Source organism: Halichoerus grypus, chromosome 12 (genome assembly GCF_964656455.1).
Source record: "Halichoerus grypus chromosome 12, mHalGry1.hap1.1, whole genome shotgun sequence".
Classification (NCBI taxonomy): Eukaryota; Metazoa; Chordata; class Mammalia; order Carnivora; family Phocidae; genus Halichoerus; species Halichoerus grypus.
This window is the reverse complement of record NC_135723.1, coordinates 20,557,452-20,574,406: the sequence shown is the minus strand read 5'-3', so window position 1 is coordinate 20,574,406 and position 16,955 is coordinate 20,557,452. Positions and strand designations below refer to the sequence as shown.

The following is a 16,955-nucleotide window of genomic DNA, read 5'->3' as shown; positions in this document are numbered from 1 at the left end:
TGTGAGTAAAGATGGCTACTGACAAGTGGTTTCCAGGCTACATTGAAAGTCCTATTTATTAGGAGAGTTGGAGGAAAGAATGGGATAACTAGCCCCTCACTTCCCCGCTCCCCACCCCACCCCACCCCCGCCCCGCAACCCTGTGTTATTTTATGGTGGCTATTCAAAGATAAGGCATGTCCCAATTTCATTCCCTATCTCAGTAAGTGGTCATTTCTGGAGTGCTGGACCTCCTCTTTGCCAACAAGAAAATCTCTTCTTTATTCCACTAAGTGCTCAAAAGTTATGTATTCACAATTACCAAGTCACAAACTCAGCTTTTACCCACTTACTGTACATAAAACAGAGTTAATGAGATTAGGCAATAGGAAGCTTTTCTACTGCAAAATTATATTAATGGGATTCTCCCAGGGGCTAAGCTGCTCCCTCTCTGAAAGTTAAACACATTCCAGAAATCACATTAAAACTCTTTCAGGCCTCCCTGGGTCCTGGGGGTCGAGGGAAGGGAAGTCTGATGTAACTTGACAAAGCAGCTTACTACGCTCAACGTTTAACTATGGGTGGGAGAATCTGCCTTGTGACTTTCTTCCTGCGCCTTAAAGAAATTTATAGTATTTTCTCTTTTCATGCCAAAGCTTGTTATGCTGGCAGCCAATTCCCATAAATGGCCCCCACAAAGATGAGCTTAACCTACCACATCAGTAGCTGCTCCATAGAGCGAAGCAAAAAGCAAAAATGATTCCTTTGCAGGAAAGAGCTGGAGCGAAGGAAGGTGATCATCTTACTTATTCTCTAAGAATATTATCTCAGCTTGAGCTCCCCCATAGGCCGACCCTGAAACAAGAAATCAAGGGTGAGTAGTGTGTTGAGGAAGAGATCCCAGAAAACACTAGTGGGGGTGAGAAAGTGAGACAGGAAAGGGAGGGCAGCCAATGTGCTATCATGCAAGTGACTATTTGAGTAACTGGAGCTCAGTCTTCTCATTAGTCATGGACTAAGGACTGCTGGGAGTAAGGGACAGTGATATCCTGGCATTTCCAGTCTGCCACATGGATAGGCAGGGAAAGCTCTGGTGTCCAGAGAAAGTCCTCTGGCAAAAAGATGCCGGGGCTGGCAGTTGGACATTGGTCCGCTGGGCACTGACGTGGTCAAGCCCAAGGGGAAAGTGGTAGGGAACCAACAGCCTCTGCCCTGAGGATTGGCTTTTCCAAAAAGCACTTGCCTAAAAATGGATGTCCTCCCCATAAAGTCAGCTTGGGTGTGAACAAAGCTTAGCAGGAGCACTGTGGAAAGTTTTCAGTGAGAAGTGAAATCTTGGGGATATGTTTGGAAGCAGGTCACCTTGGCTCAGGTTAAGTGGACTGGATCTATTGGTGGGGCTTTCTGAGTTGGGCTTGAGTTTTGTTTGTGACAACTCTCAACAGCCTGAGAGACAGAACAAGTTACAGAGAAAAGTGGATCTGGTGTACCCGCCTGAAGAAAGCAGCCCTGGCTTTCATTCTAGAAGCTCCCAGGTCCCCTGGGGTGGCCATCAGAAGGAAAGCCACCTGCTATGGGTTGACCCTCCTTCACAGAGCCACACTGGCCACTCTTTCCAAGACCAAGAACCTCAGACATATGTACACATACATACCTGCTTGCTCAGGGTACCATGAGAGTAGAAACACAGCACCGATTAATTTTTCCTATTTAGACAGAGACACAGCGAGAGAGGGAACACAAGCAGGGGGAGTGGGAGAGGGAGAAGCAGGCTTCCTGCTGAGCAGGGAGCCCGATGCAGGGCTCAATCCCAGGACCCTGAGATCATGATCTTAGCCGAAGGCAGACGCCCAATGACGGAGCCACCCAGGCGCCCCTAGACATGTTTTTAAGATACCTCATCCCTTTGAGCAGTAAAGTCTAATTATATAAAAATGTATAATAGAAAAGCACATACACTCAAACAAATATCAAAGGCCTACCATGCACCAGGCATTCCACTAGATCGTGAGAATACGAAGTGCCTGCTTCTTGTCACTGAGGTTCACCCAGTGCCAGAAAGGAGGATACCCTTGTCACAGATACACAAAACTCTACTGCTGTCATTGGCATACATGAGAACACCGCATGAGCAATCATGTGTAGGCATGTGGATATCAGAGGCCTTAAACTACCCTCGACGATGTTTGGAAAGCATTCTCAAAAGGTATTTGGGATGAGTCTAAGTTTTCCAGGAGAAGGAAGAGGGGAGGTTCCTCTCTAAATTGTTTTCATTGATTAATCTGCTGAAAATCCCCACACTGACTTTTGAAAAATCAAGCTCATGTCAGAAAGTCAGAGCTGAAAAGGTAGAAGGAAAAGAAACAGTCATATGTGTTTAAAAAACGAGATTTAAGTAAGTAAATTTTAAAGATTTTGTTGGCTTGATTCAGTGATTCATGAATAAGGCAACATCTCATCTTGCAGATAGAAAGGAGCTCTGAAGAGCTATACAATATGAAAGACTTTTATAGGGAGAAGGGGGCAGAATAAGAAGGTTCCTAGCAACAAGTAGACTGTGGCAAGGTCACCTTCCTTGAGGGGCTGGAAGGGGTCTGTCAGGCAGATTACCTCACGGTACTGACCAGTTAATTCCAGCCTGGTGGGTTTAAAATTCCACCCCTAGAAAAGGTTAAAACTGAAATTAAGTTAGGTATCAAGTCTTTGGGGACATGGGCTTAGCACAAGTGACTCCATTTTGGACCTGTCTCTTTTTTAATACATGAGAGTTTCACCTCAAATAGAGACGACTTGAGTCTGACTAAAGTCAGAGAACAGGACAAACAGCCACAAGTATACATATTATTTAAACTCATAAAGGCAACCAACTAAAAATTGGGAGAGAAAGAAGGTGAGGAGGAATGTAGGCAAATTCTCACTTTTCTAGAAGAGACTCAACAGATATTATCTAAACATGATAAATTAATAGATAGGGGACTATTAGCATACTATTTCAACTATTGAAGGAGCTACTGTAATAAAACCGGAAGCTATGAAAAGAGAGCGCCTCCCGGGAGTAAGATTCAGTATGAGAAGGGGAGCGGTGAGGCGGCTCTTCTCATCACAAGACCATCCCCAGGGTTTTTTTCTTTTTTTTTTTTTTTAACAATACGCACAGAGTGCCTTGAAAAAAATCAAAATTTGAAAATTCAAGGTACTACACTCCACCTAGTATGTTGTACCCGTCTCAAAGCTATGTAAGTTCAATCACTTTTTCTTATGAAGGAGCAACCCTAATTGTATTTTTCAGAGGTCTTCTTTCCTTCTCTCTTCTCTCCTCATTCAGTCCTTGGGCTCTGGAAACATCTAAAAGGAGTATTTCACAGCTTAGCAGAATAGTGCGGAAGGCATCCCACTGCCCTACCCCTGCAGGGCCAAAGGGAGACCCTAAGGAAGGCTCTGAGCAGTCACAGGCCATTAGACCCACTTACCTTCTTCATCTGGCCCGATCCCCTTCCTGCCCTGCACTACGGCCCCCTGCGGAGCGCAGGGGGAAATGTTCAGTCGCCGCCTCCAGCAGTAGCCCCGCCCACAGCTCCCAGCTGGACGCTTCCACTTAGGCGCTGAAAGCAAGCCCCTAAACTGGCTGTGTTGGTCCCTTTAGAACTGAGTCAGTGCCTCGCGCTCAGTGGGTTCTCAACACCTGCCTCGTGAAAACCTCACTGCCCAGAGCGGAGACAGATTGCCAGCAGGAAGGAGGAGATCCCAAGCCAGAGGCCACAGAGCGAGCAGCAGGGAAGCCTCCTCTGCCCGCAGCGCCTCAGCAGCCAACCGGGTTCGGGCGGACCGACAGGACCGCCTTTGTACCTCGTTGGTTCGTTGTTCGCGTACCTGAAAAGCAGACGGAAGGGGGCTCCCAGGACGGCCTGGAGGGGGCGCTGCGTGTGCTCCCCTGCCTCTGGCTGATGCGGCCAGACAGGATGTGGCGCCGGGAAGCTCACCAGCAACGCCCCTGTGTGCCTCACACTCTGCCACAGACCAGAGTAGGTGGCCTTTGAATGTTCATTTAATTTTTGTTAATGCCCCCGCGGTAGATCATTTCTGTTTCTACCATGGTTGCTGGACAAATCTGTTGAGCCTTTCTGCTGATCTGGTGCCGTACCTGTGGGTACCCCAACTTTCCTCTCCCATTAGAGACCTCCAGTTGCCAAAGTAAGAGTCTCAGGATTTTTGCTTGTTTGTTTGTTCTGTTGTTTGTTTTTAAGAGTCTGTTTTGAATGATCCCTGCATTGGCATTCTATTGTATTGGCCAAGCGCCATTCCCCAGAATCACAAATAAAATCATCAAAGTCGGGTTGGAGGTTGGCAAGCCTTTCTACGAGCCAGAAATCTGTTCCCTATCTATGGAAGAATAATGTCCTATTACAGTGAACAAGCAATGGACAAAGGAGAAATGGTGTGTGCTGTGGGGAGCATTATTCGGTCCTCCTATCTGTGACAGCCACCAAAGGCACCAATAATGAACAAAGAGATACAGTGTAGACAGGTTGATGGGAAACATGTTGGCGCCGGCTCTTACAGTGACTTAAACAGCTCCTGCCCTGCTCTGCCCTGATTCTGGGATCTATCTGCTGGACTCGTTGAATCACTTTCAACAACACAAGCTAATCCTGCTAACCAGGAATCTAAGAAAAAGAAAGCGAGAGTTATTCTTTCCCATTGTTAATGACTTCTTCCAGTCCTTATGAGAGTGTTCTTCTTTTGCAATACTTTGCGTATCGATCACAGATTTTCTTCTTAGGGCTCGTTCATTCAACAAGAACGTATTGAGTGGTATATTGCGGAATACATGGAGTATATGTGGAACTGGTAAGGGGTGCTTACAAATACACACATGGCTCTCCCTTTGGTGTGCTCACTTTTCAGACCATCTCCTAATCACCCTCTTAGAAAAACAAGCAAGAATCCATGAAGACACTGAAAGTGGCACAATGTTTAATTTCCCTTTCTTTCCATGGCATTTAATTTTCAAAATGATAATAGAGCATTTTTTCTAATTACAAAAATAATGCATGCTCAGCTCACTGTAAAAAAAAAAATCAGTACAGAAGTAAAGAGCATCCTAAATCTATCATTCAGAACTAATAATTAGCATAGTATGGGGTAGGTCCTTCCATGTTTTCTTCTATGTATATATAAACATTTCATTTTCAAAAAGGGATCACACATTCTATTTAATAACCTGCTGTTTTCATTTAATATGTTATAGATGTCACTCCTTTAATTTGGATCTACATTCATTTTATTTTTTTTTTTTTTTGGATCTACATTCATTTTTATTTATTTTAGAGAGTGTGCATGTGCACACACGGGTAAGTGGGGGGAGGGGCAGAGGGAGAGACTCTTCAAGCAGACTTCCTGCTGAGCGCAGAGCCTGAGGTGGGGCTCCATCCCACAACCCATGAGATCATGACCTGAGCCAAAACCAGAGTCAGTCTCTCAACTGACTGAGCCACCCAGGCACCCCTAGATCTACATTCCTTTTAAATGGCTATATGAGGGGCGCCAGGGTGGCTTAGTCAGTTAAGCGTCTGCCTTCTGCTCAGGTCATGATCTCAGGGTCCTGGGATCAGCCCCACATCAGGTTCCCTGCCCAGCAGGGAGACTGCTTCTCCCTCTCCCTCTGCTGCTCCCCTTGCTTGTGCTGTCTCTCTGGCGCTCTCTCTCAAATAAATAAATAAAATCTTTTAAAAACATAAAAAAATGGCTATATGAAAGTACCACAATTTATTTATCCAAGCTCATATTTGTGGCATTAAGGTTACTTTCCATTTTTTGTATGATGAGCAATCTTATGTGTACAGCTTTATTGTTATCATAGTATATTCAGAGCATTTTTTACAAATGCTCATTAAATGCCATTCATTGGACCTCAAGCTCACAACCTGGTATTATTTGAGACCCTGTCTCATCTGTATAAAGCAGAGAAAGGAACAGAGTGACAGGCAAGACTATCTCAAGACTCAGAATTATCTCGGTGACCAATATTGAAATAGAATGTTCAAGAAAACAGCAGAGGAGGATCCTGTTTGCCTTTGCTCTTGGTTATCTTTGCAGTAGTACTCAGGGTCATAATCACTGAATTGGTTTTCTTTTTTTTTTTTTAAGAATTTACTTATTTATTTGATATTGAGAGAGACAGTGAGAGAGCGAACACAAGCAGGGGGAGTGGGAGAGAGAGAAGCAGGCTCCCTGCTGAGCAGGGAGCCCGATGTGGGGCTCGATCCCAGGACCCTGGGATCATGACCTGAGCCAAAGGCAGACGCTTAACGACTGAGCCAACCAGGCGCCCCTGAATTGGTTTTCTTATGGCAAAACAGAATTAATGATACTACCTGCCACCCAGGGGTACTTGTGCAGATTGAACATCATAATGTGCCTAAGAACTTAGCACAGTGCCTACCTACGGTCTGTACTCAGCAGAGGTAGCTGTTATCATCATAGAGAAACCTTAAAATCTCAGCCAGTAGTCTTCCAGGGAACAAGGATCACAGTTGATTTCTAGGCTTTTCGGGCAGGTGTCCTTACTGGGGACATGATTTGACTCCGGGTGTGACCACATCCATAGAAGAGTAGACAGTCCTCTCCTGGGGTGAAGTCTGTTGGCCCCTCCCTCCTCCCCCAAGCCAAAGGCTTTCCCCGAAAGGGAGTTGTATTTCCAGCTCTTGGATGTCATCCTTGGTGCCCATAAAACCCTCAAGAGTTATTTTTAAGTGCTCAATTTCAAAAAAACCCTTACAGACTATATGAGTTTTTTGTTGTTTTTTTGTGTTTGGTTTTGGTTTTGGTTTTTATGTGTGTGTGTATGTCAAAATAGTAAAAACTTCACAGGGAGGTCTTAGAACTGAGGTCTTTCTCACTTCTACTCTAGTTCATCTCCTCTGTCTTTCCCCAGGGAGAATGAGTGTTAAATGCTGACCTTGATTCCTCAAACAACCCCATAAAATAGGTACTATGTCCATTTCACAGATAAGAATGCCAAAGCTATGGCTAGTAAAATTACTTGTCCACATCCAGGAAATGGCCGACCCAAGATTCAGACTTTTCTCTGATTCCAAAGCCCAAGGGCTAACAACCTTAAACTTGAATGCAAATGAGAATCACCTGGGGATTAAGTCCGGCCAAGATCCTGGAATCTACATAGCCACAAACACCCCAGTGATTGAGATCCAAGAAGATCCAGAGGCCACGTCTGGAGAAGCACCGCCCTTGGCCATACAGCATTTACAAAGCCCCTTTCTGAGGCAGGGCTCTCTAAGGCCACAGGATTTTTTTCTCCTGGTCATCATCAAAGTAGCTTTACCGAAACTTCAGTACCGCTCGCGATGGAGGGAGCCATGTGTATATTTGCAGACTTACAAAATGGATCCCAGAACCGTGGTTGGGACACACCCGGTTTCTAGATGATTCTACATCATCTGTTGCAGTCATCTTTATCATCTCCCCAGGATAGAGTCAAATCAATTGCAGAGGCCTTTTCTTCTGTGGAATCCTAATCCTCCAGCCTCCGTGCCATCGTACCTTGCCCCTACTGACCCAGGTGGCTTTGCTCTGTCACAACAGGTTTCTAATGCATTATGTCAGTGTGAGAGAACACGGTAAATTGGGAAGATCTGTGATATTGTATGTGTAATAGAGGCAGCATGGGATGCAGCAGTCGTTCAAACTCGAGTCCATGAATCCTTAGAGAGCCGCCGAGGTACAATGCAGAGAAGGGGCGGGGAAGAGGGGAGAGCCTGGGCAGGGTGGCTTCGGGGCCAGAGACCAAGGCAGCTGCCCTCAATTCTGTTTCATAAGTAGAACTGGAATCCCTAAGAGAGTCACTTGAAAAAACCTTTTCTCTGGGGAAAAAAGAAAAGCTAGTGGAGAAAGAACACGAGTCTAGCCCAGAATTCTAATCCAGGTCTTCAGCTAACTAGCTGGATGACTTTGGGCAAACTCTGTCTCCCTGGCCCTGGGGGGACTTACCTGCCAACAAAGAAAACCAAAAGGTTGGCCTTGTTGATACCTGTCTTAGTCTGTTAGGGCTGCCATGACAACGTACCACTGACTGGGTAGCTTACACAACAGAAATAGATTTCCTCACCAGCTCTGGAGGCTGGAAGTCCAAGATCAAAGATGTGGGCAGGTCTGATTTCTCCCGAAGCCTCTCCCTTTGGCTCGCAGATGGCCATCTTCTTGCTGGGTCTTCACATGGCCTTTGTTCTCTGCGTGCATGCCCCTGGTGTCACTTTCTTTTCTTAGAAGGACACCATTCCTGTTGGGTCAGGGCCCCACCCTTATGACCCCAGTTTAACCTGATTACCTGCTAAAAAGCCCTATCTCCAAATATAGTCACAATTGGAGGTGAAGGCTTCAACATAGGAATTATGGGGACACGATTCAGTCCGTAACTAGGCCTAAGGCTCCTTTCAAAAAGCACAGGGAGGTTTACTAAGCATCTTCTATCTGCTGAGCCCTGATCTAGGTGTTTGGGACCCAGAGACTTACCTGCAGTGGCCTTTGCCCTCAGAGGGCTTGCTGTATAGAAGGACTGGGTAGCTCTGATAAGGGATGATGGGGGCAGAATGCAGGCCTTCCGGGGAAGTGACTTGAGAAGACATTTGAAACATGAGAGGGCGTTCAGTGGCTAGAAAATGGAGGGAGGATGTTTCCAGGAGCAGGGAGGCAGGCCTGGAGGATCCATTCTGAGGCCTGCAGGTCACATTAAGTGGCAGAGGAGGGACCCCTGAGGGGAGGCTGGAGCGGTGAGGAAAGGCCTGATGGGTGTTGTTGAGCTACGGGGTTGATTCCATAGCAAAGAGTCTCCCCTAAAAAGTTTTCAGCCAAGCACAGTCTATTCACTTCTGCATTATAGAAAGCCCTAAAATTCTCCAATTCACGTGATCTCTGGCTCTCCCTTATTACTATGTAATTTGCGGCTAACCGATGCCAGCCAATCAGTGATGGATCACACATTCACTAAATGCATTAATTCTTGGCTACTTCTCTAACAGGGGCAGTAGAGTGTGAGTGTGTGTGTGTGTGTGTGTGTGCACACCCATGTATGTGTGCTTGATCAGACCTTGATTATAAATTGCCTTCTGGACTCTGCGGTCCACTTCCCTTTGGTCTGGAGAGGAAGCATACATCATACTTGGATGTTTTATTTCATTACAACAAACATCCATATGGATAATTAGGATGAGGGCTATTAAATTTGTGGTAATAATGGCAATGGAAAGCCTCACGATCCTGAACTCCCTGCTAATAACTCACTCAAGTCCCTAAGTCCATATCCTGAGGAATAAAAGCTTCCTTGTTTCCTGGAAAAGAGAATGAGTTTAGGTTTTGAAGAGCTGCGCCTTATCATAATTTCACAGAAGCCTGTAGAATGGTTTGGAAGAAGACAGGGGAGCACCAGCTGGGTTTTATTAGGTAATTATTAGCAAATCCCTTTTTAATAACACCGATTTTAGTACCCTCTAAGAATTTTTTTTTTTAAGATTTTATTTATTTATTTGACAGAGACACAGCAAGAGAGGGAACACAAGCAGGAGGAGTGGGCGAGGGAGAAGCAGGCTTCCCGCTGAGCAGGGAGCCCGATGTGGGGCTCGATCCCAGGACCCTGGGATCATGACCTGAGCCGAAGGCAGACACTTAACGATTGAGCCACCCAGGCGCCCCTAAGAATTTTTTTTTTTAATAGTCCCTTCCCTCTTGTAAATTCTGTGCTAGAAGAGGACAGGCATTAAATAAAGCAATCTGATGCGCAAATACGGATTTACCAGTATACATCACTCAGGTAATATAATTAAAAACAAATCTTTCCCCCAGAAAACCTCTCTATAACACTAGTAGAGAAAGAAAAACTCAGTGCTTAATTATTAAAAAAGCATTAAACCAGAACGTGATGCACAGCACAGTCAACCCGCTTAGAGAAGGCAAAGACAGATGCAATTTCACCTTTTTATAAAGCCAAGCAGATACAACCCGTTAACATACATGTTTTCAGGATAAAAGGTAACTAGTCCTCAAGACCATTTATTATAGACTATTCACCCTAGATTTAGCTGGTTAATTGAGGGCGACCATCTGGGTTAATTGGTTTTATGCACAGGAAAAATAAGCTCGCCTTATCTTCATGACAGACGTAGCTTTGCAACTTGGAGCAGGTGCCGCCGAAGGTAGGCTCCTACCCTCCCACAGAAACCGGGAGACGGGGGAGCTGTCTCTCTTGACGATTACATTTCAAAGAGATGGCTCCCGTCCTTGAGAAAGACATTCCTGAGTCATAAAGCTGCCAAGAGCCTTATATAGTTTCTAAGAGGATTTTTTTTTTTTTAAGATTTTATTTATTTATTTGACAGAGAGAGAGACAGCGAGAGAGGGAACACAAGCAGGGGGAGTGGGAGAGGGAGAAGCAGGCCCCCCGCGGAGCAGGGAGCCCGATGCGGGCTCGATCCCAGGACCCCGCGATCATGACCCGAGCCAAAGGCAGACGCCCAACGACTGAGCCACCCAGGCGCCCCTCTAAGAGGATTTACACACATTGCAGACACAGAGAAAATTTACAATTGTAAGATTTCTAAATGCTCTAAGAAAAGTAGAGTGAGGGGCTAGCTAGGTACAGACCCGGTAAAACTCCACCTCGCAGCAATAACAATCATACTAACAGTGGGAAGAGTTCACATAGTACTCACCATGAGGGAACTTATTTAACGCCCACAGCTGTATAGACAAGACTAATCTACCCCCATTTTACACGTGAGGAAACTAGGCCAGGTCACGTGCCCAAGATCACAGAGCCAGTAAGTAGTAAAATTGAAGTTCACACCCAAACAGTCTGTGTCCATTGTCCCCAGTCTGAACCATTCGGCCATCCTGTCTCTGGGAAAAGTAAATGTTTCCATGATTTACTGTTGGTTAGTATATGTATGTGGTATTTCTGGAATGACATGGTGCTACTTATATGATTGTGCATTCAAAACAAAAAACTAACAATAAAAACAACCTGCCAATATTTATTGACCTCTTCCTATTTGCCAGGTTTGCCTTTTAAGTCGTAAACACCTTATAAGCATCATCTCAGTCACAATCTTCAGGAAGCCTTGGGAAGGGGGTACCCCCATTTTTCAAATGAAGTACAGAAATGTTCAAGAACTTCTCTAGAGTGACCCAACCAGTAAATGGTGGAATTAGAATTCAAAGCCAGAGAAAATGGCTTCAGAACACATACATTTAGCAATAAATTGTATGTCTCCAAGAAAATCAGGAAATTTATATTATCAAGGAAGGCCAGTTGACTCTCAAGAAAGTGGAGAAGAGAAAGCCTGTGAATTTGAGCTTGAGAGAGGGAGGGAGGGAAATGATACACATTATCAGTCTTACCCTGAACAGGAAGGGGAAGAAGCTCAGAGGCAGATGTGTGAGGCTGAATATTCAATATCAACAGAGACAAATTTATTATTTTGAGAAGCCAACACATTTGGGTTGCATGATTTGCAATTTCGTGTGCAGTAATACTCAATTTGGTTTTGCTTTTATTTATATTTGTAAAGGATTGTCATGACCACATAGTGAAGTGTTAGTCATGAGCTAGTTCATAAAATGGAAAAGCAAAACAATCATGAAAAATTTCAGAGGAGCGCAGGAGAAGTCGCTAAGCTGGGGCTGGCACATTAAGATTGACACAGGATTTATTAGTTCTTGTGCAATGCACTAAGAATTGAGGATGCTGACATCCTACCCTGCCATGCGTATGTTTTTTGGACTTCATTAATAAAAGCCTTTCAGCCTCTATGCAATATGGAATGGCTTCATGTTAAAACTGGACAGTGGATATTATTAGGATTAACAAACCAGCACCAACATTCTATTGTCAACACTTCTACCAAGGAAATGTGCCTGTTCTCTTGCTGGCAATAGATTCTGCAGTATTTCTCAATGGGGACAAGAGGAAGAAAAGAGATGTTCATGAATTAACACTCAAAATTCCTTCTCATGAATTACTTACTTCCTAGAAAATGTCACATGAGAAAGCGTTGAGCCTGATGTCAAAGTCCAGTCGTCTGCTGCATACAGGACTAATGCACAGTTATCAGCACCTGATTCTTAGGCCACTCTCTGCCCCTTCTCAGTTAGAAGATCTACGGGAGTAGCCAGAAGAATAGTTTAGCAAATATCCTCCAACTCTCCATATGAAAATCAATATCTCAGATCTAAAGGGAGATAGGACACAGAAAAAGATAGCAAGAAAGGCAGAGAATATAAAGGTTTTTTTTAAGTTTATTTTTTTTAGTACTCTCTGCACCCAGTGTGGGGCTCCAACTCACAACCCCAAGATCAAGAGCCACGTGTTCCTCCAACTGAGCCAGCCAGGCGCCCTGGTGTTTTGTTTTGTTTTGTTTTGTTTTGTTTTGTTTAAAGAAAAAGAAGAACCTAGGGGAAGAAAGGAAGAAAATGTGGCAGGACTGTCTCAGATGGTACATTTTTTCATTTCCCAGATACCTCTTTACATATTTGTACTACTATATATTTAGTTAAAGCCAAGTGTTAAAATCTCCATCTGCGGGCTGAGGGTGAGAGAGCCCCTCACCCACCTCCACTCCTTCATGGCAGTGGAAGGAATGGAAAGCCTCTAGAAGTCCGCACTGAGTTTGCAAGTCACTGAGTACCTCTACTAAGTCGCTCAAGATTTGTTTTTCATGAATGCCTGTGCCTGGTTTGGTTTCATTCAACAAACAACTTTTGAGCACCTATGATATACCAAGCACCTCATTAAGTTGGGAATACAAAGGTGAAGAGGACACAGTGTCTGACTCAGGGAGTGCAGTCCAGCACCTTGGCATCACCTGGGAGATAGACATGCAAATTCGCAGGCTTTACCTCAGACCTACTGAGTCAAATTCTGCACTTTTAACAAGATCACCAGGTGATTCTGAGACAAATTGAGGTTTGAGAAGCACTGACCTGGTGGATTATTGGCAGGGACAGGGAGGTCCTCTTCTATTTCTTAACTCCTCCATTGTGTCGACCAAGAAAGAATTCCCTGAAAATTTAAGCCAACAGGCATTTATTTGGGCAGTTAGAATTGCAATTCGGGAGACACAGACTCAGGTAGAAACCTGACTCTTGTTCTGAGGAAGACAACAGAAGGGGTAGAATTCTAAAGGCTACAGGTCAGGAGTACAGTTCTTATTTAGGTCCTCTATATAAAACAGAGATTGAAAGTAGGTTAACTAGGGGGCACCTGGGTAGCTCAGTGAGTTAAGTATCTGCCTTTGGCTCAGGTCATGATCCCAGGGCCCAGTGATTGAGCCTCTCATTGGGATCCCTGCTCAGCTGGGAGTCTGCTTCTCCCTCTGCTTCTCCCTCGGCCTCTCCCTCTGGCTTATATTCTCACATGCTCTCTCTCTCTCAAATAAATAAAATCTTTAAAAAAAAAAAAAGTAGGTTAACTAGGATTGGTTGGGTTAATATGCAAATGAGGGACGGAAACTTGTGGAATCATTGGTTCCTTTTGGAAAAATGTTAATGATTCCATCTGAAACCACAGAAAGTGAAACCATAGATATGGGGGAACTACTATACGTTTTCCTTCTTTCCTTTCTCCCAACTCCCTATCCCTCTGCCTCAGCAGCCTTTACTAACACTGTAGATGCCACCAAGCAGGCAGTCACATGCACTAGCTCAGTCCCAAATAAAAATTTGGATGCAAAGTAAATTATAGGACCCAAAAAGAAGGACTGGTGTGGCCTTTCTGCTAGGGTAAGAAGGCCTTAGAGAATCTGGACGGCCTGGTGACTTGGCGGTAGCTTCCTATCCGGCTGTCTTCCTAGAGCACTGCGGTCGGGGCTGGGGAGTGTGCTGGTGGGGATTGTGAGTGGGACGGTGGCGTGCAAGTAAAGATTTAGCACGTGAAGGTGAAGTATACCCTGGCTTTCATCAACCCACTGGTCAATTACACAACAAACAACTACAACAAATTCAGACCCTCTGATCACCTATAAAGCTAGTGGTAATCAAACTGCAGCCAAAATCAGTATTGGACTTTTTTTCTTAATTCAGCGCCAAAGTATGTTGTGAGCATGCATTTATTTTCAGCCCAGATTCAAACCCCCTGCGGTCAGAGGGACAAACTAATGATCACCCGGAGAGAGACTATGGATGCAATAGGAAAGTGGAAGTTGGGGTTTCAGGTGTTGCTTCTCTAGAAATTGGGTCAGGAGGGAAAAACAAGTCAGAGACAGCGGCATGCTCTCTGCCCCGGGAGCACTGTGTCAGCTGTCCAGCCACACTGGTCATTTACAGTGTACTGAATACAGCGAATCTAAACCAGTCCGAGAAAGGGCATTTGCCCACTGTTCCAGCTCTCTACGCCGCGTTAACAAACTATCCCAAAACTTTGTGGCTTAAAACTGTGTCAAAGTTCTGCTGGAGGGGCGCCTGGGTGGCTCAGTCATTAAGTGTCTGCTTTCGGCTCAGGTAATGATCCCAGGGTCCTGTGATCAAGCCCCACATCGGGCTCCCTGCTCAGTAGGAAGCCTGCTTTTCCCTCTCCCACTTCCCCTGCTTGTATCCCCTCTCTCGCTGTGTCTCTGTCAAATAAATAAATAGAATCTTTAAAAAAAAAAAAGTTCTGCTGGAAAAACTCACACCCGTTAGGATTGCTACTGACAACCACTTTTGTTATATTTCACAATTGTGTGGATCAGGAATTCAGGAAGGGCCCAGCTGGGCAAGTCTCCTGCTCCATGTGGCATCAACTAGGGTCACTTGGCGGCCTTCAGCAGGTGGCTGAATGGCATGGAGGGTCCAAGATGACTTCACTCACATGTGGGCCCCTTGGAATAGAAGGCTGGAGAGCTGGGCTCAGCTGGGCCTCTCTCGCTCTCCATATGCTCCCACAGCCTCACCCATATGGTCACTCCAGCAGAGGAATCAGAAACCGCCTGTGCGCAAAAGATGTTCAACATCACTAATGATCAGAGAAGGCAAATCAAAACCACATTGCGATGTCGCCTCACACTCATTAGGATGGCTACAGTTACATTACAAAAATTCAACTCAGCACATCTTAAAGATTTAATTTGCTTTATTAATCGATTCATGAGTTGGGCAGATCTCATCTCACAAGTAGAGGGGAGTTCCAAAGGGGTACAGAAAAGAAAATGTTTTTAAAGGTAGAGAGGGAGCAGAAAAAAGGAAATTACTAGCAAAGAATCCATTGTTTTAGGCACAGTCACCGGGGCAAATGGAAAGGGTCTGTCAGTAAGTTTCCTTCTGCTGACCAGGTAATTCCCATGCTGACTGGTTAAAGGTTAAAACTGCAGTTAGGTTGGGGCTCCTGGCTGGCTCAGTGGAGTGTGTGACTCTTGATCTTAGGATGTGGGTTCAAGCCCCACATTATGTGTAGAAAGATTACTTAAAAATAAAATCTTTAATAAAAAAAAAAATTGCAGTCAGGTTAAGGATTAAGTCTTGGTTTACTGAGGGTGCCTGGATGGCTCAGTCTGTTAAGCATCTGCCTTTGGCACAGGTCATAATCTCGGGGTCCTGGGATTGAGCCCTGTGTCAGGATCCCTGCTCAGCAGGGAGTCTGCTTCTCCCTCTCCCTCTGCCCCTCCTCCCCACTTGTGCTTTCTCTCTCACTCTCTCTCAAATAAATAAATAAAATCTTAAAAAAAAAAAAGTCTTGGTTTACTGACTTAGGGCCTTAACCTAACTGACACCATTTGGGGCCTGTAGTTTTACTTTTAACACTACCATCCCCCCCCCCAAAAAAAGCAGAAAATAAGTGTCAGAGAGACATAAAGAAATTGAAACCTTTGTGCAGTGTTGGTAGGATCATAAGATGGTGCAACAATATGGAGGTTTCTCAAAGAATTAAAAATAGAACTACCATATGATCCAGCAATCCCACTTCTGAGTATATAGCCAAAAGAATTGAGAGCAGGGTCTTGAAGAGGTATTTGCACACCCGTGTTTATCGCACTATAACCCAAAACAGGGTTTGCCTCTTGGTGGGTGCTGAGCCAAAAGACACAACCAGGCCAAAGAGTAGAAAAGGAAGGATTTCACTTGCAACAAGTAAGAACACCAGGGATATTTCCCAAAGCAGCATGTCCCTGAACAACAAAATTGGAGCAGTTTTAAGCTAAGAGTGCATGCATATTCATGGAAGGGCTGGACCAAGGAGCGTCCCATATGAAATTGGGGCAAAAGTCATCGTAAGCTAACAGTGTCCAGGTCCTGGGTGATTGAAGTCACAAGGCTGGCAAGGGTTGGCATCATTCAGTCTCTGGCTCCAATTAATCCAGTGTTCAAGTGCTCAAAGTGGCTTCTATACTGCAAAAACAACTCAAGAATGTGTGTGAGGTCAATTTTTCCTTTTGAAACAGCACTAAGAGTTTTACCACCAATTCATTGTCTCTGATATGGTGAAGTTATCTTCCTGGCCTGGTCGTGGCTGTTGATTTTTACATTTTTCTGTTCCCTTAAAATCATCAACTACTGAAGTCTCTTTTTCTACAGTTTTCACATATCCCAGGAAGTTCTGCAAGATATGTGCTTAGGCAAGTAATGCTGGTCAGGCATTAATCACAAAACAGCTGGGGACCTACAATGACTTTGACAATGACAATGACTTTTCTTACGTCAAGAAAGCATCAGGGAATGGGGCGCTTGGGTGGCTCAGTCGTTAAGCGTCTGCCTTCAGCTCAGGTCATGATCCCAGGGTCCTGCTCAGCAGGAAACCTGCTTCTCCCTTTCCCACTCCCCCTGCTTGTGTTCCCTCTCTTGCTATATCTCTGTCAAATAAATAAATGAAATCTTTAAAAAAAAATTTTTTTTAATAAAAAATATATGTAAAAAAAATAAAGAAAACATCGGGGAGGAGGAATTCCTGTCCCCTCAAAGTTCCTTCTAGCTGGACTAAAAATCAAATTGCCTTGAGA

General features: G+C 44.7%; 1 protein-coding gene and 1 long non-coding RNA gene across 5 annotated transcripts in view; one reads left to right on the top strand and one right to left on the bottom strand.

Annotated features, from left to right (window-relative positions):
• Positions 1-3,663, bottom strand: part of LOC118519804 (uncharacterized) — a 29,546-nt gene extending 25,883 nt beyond the window's left edge. For both annotated transcript variants that reach the window (XR_004909354.2, XR_013443094.1), the window contains exons 1-2: positions 3,450-3,663; positions 695-834 (exon numbers count right to left, since the gene is read on the bottom strand). This is a non-coding gene — a long non-coding RNA (uncharacterized LOC118519804). The remainder of the gene's footprint in view (positions 1-694; positions 835-3,449) is intronic.
• LHFPL3 (LHFPL tetraspan subfamily member 3) overlaps positions 1-16,955 on the top strand; it is a 569,066-nt gene that overhangs the window by 544,426 nt on the left and 7,685 nt on the right. The window lies entirely within an intron of this gene.